Here is a 6,019-nt window from a genome sequence, read left to right as displayed (position 1 = left end):
ATCTCAGACAACATGATTTCTGAGGTGAAAACTGACTCTCTTGGAGCTGACCCAATTTTATTATCCAGTGATACAACTAATGTGGTAATGCCAATGGGCATGACTTTCCCTCCTAATCGTAATTGACAAGAACTGCAGGTCTCAGAGGGGATTTAGAGTGGTCATTGAGATGACTGCTATTCTGCCATTACTTCAACAGAAAACACATTTTCACCTCTTTTTGTGCACCCTTTATGCACAAAAAAGCACAGGCTAAGAACACACAACTTTTATGCTGCTTTTTGTTTCTAAAATTTAAACTTCTTCTGTCCCATTCTCCATTAGGATGTGACTGTTAGGGAGGTCTTTGTATACCGTTCTGGGCCATTTAATATTCTAGTATGCAGTTACACTTACTCTCAGGGGCCCGTTAGTGAGGAGAATGTAGGACAACCAGTGAACTTTAAAAAATGTGAATATATCACCTGTGTTGAAGTATGGAAACAGGTTATGGAAGACATGCATCCTACAAAGAGAGCCCTATGGTAAAACGAATTACTGCTGGGGAAGCAGAGACATAATTGCACTCCAGAGAGTAAAAGACATTGTGTTGCCTCCCCAGCAGACATTCACCTCCCTTTATGAAAATCGGATAAATTTCCCAGCCTCCCACAGAGAAAACGACAGAGAATTTAATGAGAAACACACTGGAACCAGACCTGTCACTGTGTGATTACGTATTCACTAATCTCTCCGTAGGGTACAGAGAAAGTCAGTCTTCTCTGAGAGGGTTTATCTGAGTTAAGGGAAGAAACAAATTACCAAAAAGAAATGTCTTCAGTCTCCCATCGATACCTACTGACATCCCACTGGACTGCTTGTTTGGTCTCCGAATAGCAAAAGCATCAGGATTTGCACAGTAACCTATTTTTATGTTCACCAAAGACATTGAAGTTTTATACAATGAGTAATTTATTGGTACTTAAATGCAGCTTACAAGTGCCTGGATTTTCAGTTTGGACTCAGGATTTGTGTTTGAGAAGTCCCAAGTACGGTGAGGGGGGTAGCAGGTGTTCTTACTCTTGTAGGAGTATGTGACATTTCGTATATTGCATGAACTTCTAACTGTCATCATTACCTTCATCAAATCTTACTCAGCACCTATATCCATTCTATAAACATTTTTGAGCACCTAACATATGCCAGAAACCTATATGTAAATACAATTATATACCAAGCTCTGGAATAAGTGGAATACCCAGAGGCATCACAAAGTCTTTAAGTCAGAGAAACATGGCATTCAAAATTGCTATCAGCTAAGAGCATTTAAGTTCTTTTGATTAGCCTCAACTTGGGTTGGGCAATGTGCAACAAGGGCAGGTATATTCCCTCCAGAAATTCAAACTCTGAGTGTACACTGATGTTAACATTCACAGAGAACACCCGAACAAGTATTGAGCAAATAAAGGAATATTTCACTAGTCGAATGCCTTGTGCAAATCAGGATCTCAGAAAATACTTACGGAATGATTGGGAAAATAAGGGAATGATGAGGGAAGTTATGTCATGAGCTACACTTACTTGGAGGAGTAGGGTCAAGATCAGATTACCCACATTCATGAATTTGTAGAATGCTTCATGGAGAAAGAGGGATTTCAGTCAAAACAGATATGCTCAAAAATTGCATGTTTAATAAGGTCCTAAAACTATTGAGAATCAACTATTGATACTACTCTGACCATTCCCCCCGGATTAATTCAAATTTGCAAAGTCCTTCATAAAATGCTAAGCCCAGAGTTAATCCCCATTTTGTAAATATCTTGATCTAATCTCACACTTAGTTTATTATTTTTTTTAAATCCCAGACAAGGCCCTCAAAAGATATCTATGTTTGGGGCACCTGCGTGGCTCAGTCACTTAAGCATCTGTCTTCGGCTCAGGTCATGATCCTGGGGTCTTGGGATCGAGCCCCGCATGGTGCTCCCTGCTCAGAGGGGAGTCTGCTTCCCCTCTGCCCCTCCCCCCCTCACTCGTGCTCCCTCTCTCTCTCAAATAAATAAAATCTTAAAAATAAAAAATGTCTGTGTTTATCACCTCATCAACAATTTTTTTTCGCATGATTATCCGGTATAATCTGGACATCAATTTTTAGTTTTATCTGAGGAGGAACCATGTCCTCTTTTTGGTACCTCAACGTTTGAAGACTCATTAGTCAATGATGACAAAGCTGGGAGTGACGTGAAGATTACATGGTGGACGGTGAAACGAGGCCTGGAGAGTGACTTGCGGTAAATACATGGCAGAGTCAGAAAATACGATAATTTAATCAAATAAAAAGTATATAAGATCTCTTGATTTCTTATCTACTATTTTTATTGCATAAAATTGCTTAAAAACTGATGGATGATTTGTAGCTCAATTGTCTCATGGCGTATCTGAATGTTGTTTGTGGTTCTTAGACGTAAAAGCGTCTGCCCCAACTCAGCTCAAGCTGGGCTCACCTCCCGTCTCTCCCCTGAGACTTTCCAGTAGGCAGAGGAAGATGGAGGAGCTAACTCTTTTCTTTGACTAATAAATTAAATGATAATCTTATCTCAAAAACTGGCTAATACAATTGTTCTGACTACTAAAAGAAAAAACTCATGAGTCATGTTTATTTATGTCAAAGTTTCCTTCTTTCAAAACGTTTTAAAAAGATCATTGGCTTGGGGCGCCTGGGTGGCCCAGTTGGTTAAGCATCTGCCTTCAGCTCAGGTCCTGGGATGGGAGCCCCTCATCACATGGGGCTCCTTGCTCAGCAGGGAGCCTGCTTCTCCTTCTCCCTCTGCCTGCCGCTCCCCCAGCTTGAGCTCTCTCTCTCTGTCTGATAAATAAATAAAATCTTTAAAATAAAATAAGATAAAAAGATCGTTGGATTAAAAATAGATTTCACATGATCAAAATTTAGATGTAGCAATGAAATAAATCTTAAAGGAGGTGTAGAATTCCTTTGACAAATTATTTTTGTTTGCTTCTCATTGCAGCCATGCCTGCAATACTGCTTTTATTTTACAAATAAACTATACAAGTAATTTTCTTCAACTGTAAAAATGGTGCCAGGATTCAAAGTTTTGGTTTGTGCAATATTTTCATTTTGTTATGGAAAATGTGGGAAGTCCTAGCTTATTTCCTCGGTCCTTTGGAAGGGTAAAAAAGCTTAATGTAAGAAAATTATTTAGTCTTCTATTTCAAGATCAATTTTATAGAAAATTTACCTACCAGATTTACAGTGTTTTATTTTCAGTGTTAAGAAACAAAGGCATCTAAAACAATATAATTATTATATTCAGAAATAACTTTTGGCGTTATCCTTTATTGTCATCACACAATTTTGAACTGCTGGCCCACTATAACTCGGCAAAAGAACGAAGATAGTTTATATACACCCACACTCTCAAATTAGTTTCTTTAGTAGGAAGTGACGGTATCATTTGTGAAATAAAAACCACAGTGTTATTACATCTTATTGGAAACCTCTATTTATCTATTTAGATGTTCCAAATAAAGAATTTCTTACATTAAATTAAACATAATATAACTAATAAAACTGAATTTTCAGTCGGATGGTATTTGCCATCTCTCTTCTAGGCAAATTAAGTTTCTAAATTTTAATGCCAAATGCATTGACGCTTTTAGATAAATAAAATCGTGATTAAACAACTTCATTAGATGGGCCAAGTTACTTAAAAATTATCAAAAACAACATAAGCAAGGACCCCCCCCCATCAAAAGTTCTAGGTATTAGTAAGGAGTTCTATTTATACATGTTTTCTGTACATGAGTTCATTCAATTAATTAATTTAGGTAACTTTAAGCTTCAGTGAGTATTAATTAAATGTAATTGTGTATGGCCAGTAAACTGACGATAAGTGTAATTTAAATTTTTAAAAAAATTTTAGCTTGCCTTTAAATTTTGAAATTAATGAGTCCTGACTTGCATAATATATATTTATTAACTATCCTACTTAAACTTTCATATACTAATCAAATCAAACTACGAGGATAAGATAAGCTGTTGTTTTATAGTTTAACATAAACTACCAGCAGCATTAGCCTAATATAATATATGCATTAATTTAGTTTGTTGTTAATCATCATTAATATCACCTTTTCCTTGCCCATTTAGGAACACATGTGTACTGTTCTGTTTTACAATTTTCATTTTTCACGTGTACTAAGAACTTGATGCATGGTGCACAATTCTTAACAATATATTAGAATAAACTAGAGTGTTGTTTCCATTTCTACAGTGCATATAAGGTGATATGCCAGGTGGATAAGAGTTGGACATATTTTGTCTTCAAGATCTTGTTTCATTTAACCCAAGAGAATTATAATGTATAAATTAAAGAAAATTTTTTGTAGTATTTCATTTTATATTTCTTAAAATCGTGCATTAAACATGGACAACGTTTAGTCAGATTATTGGTTTTATAATAAAAAAAATACTAGAGTATAGGCATGATGTTTTCGTCGATGGGTGATTTCATATCTATTATATGTGTAGTTTGTTTCCATTTTAAAAAAGCAATCTGCTTAAAGAATAGTAAGTTCAATTGTGATAAATTTCTACTTTGCATTTGTGCACCAAAATAAACCATACCTTAAAAATTTCGTCAGTATCCTTTAAAAGAAAAGAAGCATGCTTAATTATAAGACACAAGCTTTCTGTGAACTCTTTTTGCTCTTCCTGTGAAAGACATACTTTTAAGCTTTAGCTGTACCTTTTTTATTGGCACATTTCTGGATATAAACACTTGCATTTTATAGAACTCCATAGAAATATTTGCCCAAGAAAATATATAAACTATGTAAATTCTCTTAAATTTTCTCTGATTCATGTCCAACATTCAGTATTTGGGCAGAGAATTAAGTGCCATTTTCAATGATCAATTTTCCAAATTAAATTCCGTATACCGCATGGCCAGCTTTTTAAAACATCTACATCAGAAAGTATCTATTCTAAAGGGCTGTCTATTCACTGGAATGGTTACCTTCAGGATAGCAAACTCAAAGAGCATTAGGCTGAGTAATAAGAATATTTTTGACAACGGGACTCGACGTGCATAACTGTTACACGATTCATCTCCTTCGGGTCTCCATGTTTTTCTGCTAAGTGGGTTGCTCCCCGTGGATCTATACAGTGGGGATAGCAGAGGGTCATACAAGAGGTATTTTAAAGCACTCTGGTTTCATAGTGTGTGCCTGATGGACAGAATAAAATGTATTCCTCCAGCTGTTCAAGAATGAGGGCAGGGGGGGTAGATAAAAGGAGAAATGAAGGCAAGGCAGAATCAGATCCAATAAATGCTGCAAACTTAGTCGACCTATGTCTCGAATCTTTTTCCTTATCCCCAATTTATAATTCCATTAAAAAATCCTTATATTTTCTCCTTAGTCCCAAGCCATTCCAGCCCAGCCACCAAAGGGGTAGGATTCCACATACTGTCATGAATTTACACACACGCACACATGCATGCACACACATACACATACACACACACACACACACACACACACACAGATCTATGCTGAGCCTTTGGTGCCATTGAAGAGACTTTAAGCATTTTAAGATGAAGAACTAAACTTACATTATCTGAGGTATGGTAAAAGAATAATAATAAAAATTAAAAGTGCAATGAACAAGAAAAATGAAAAAAATCCACATGTTACAAATGGGCTATAAACACATTTATATTCATAAACTGCATTCAAATGGTTATGTCATATTAATTAAAATAATAAAAGTAAGAAAATATGCTCAATGCAGAGGTACCTTTTTTAAAAACAAAAAACAAAAAACAAAAGTTAATAAAATACTTTATCTGCATCAAAATATTCTTTGGAAACCAAAAATAAAAATGTATCGTGTATGTTCTTTCAGGTTGATCTGTAAAATTCAGAAAAATACATAGTCGTGCTGTTTAACTTTCTGAAAATACCAAGTATGCACTAAGCATAAAGCAAAAGGCTTTCCATCTTCCAGAACTGAAGCCGTGTG

The sequence above is a fragment of the Ursus arctos genome, unplaced genomic scaffold (genome assembly GCF_023065955.2).
Source record: "Ursus arctos isolate Adak ecotype North America unplaced genomic scaffold, UrsArc2.0 scaffold_9, whole genome shotgun sequence".
Lineage (NCBI taxonomy): Eukaryota > Metazoa > Chordata > Mammalia > Carnivora > Ursidae > Ursus > Ursus arctos.
Note: the sequence above shows the minus strand (reverse complement) of the source record.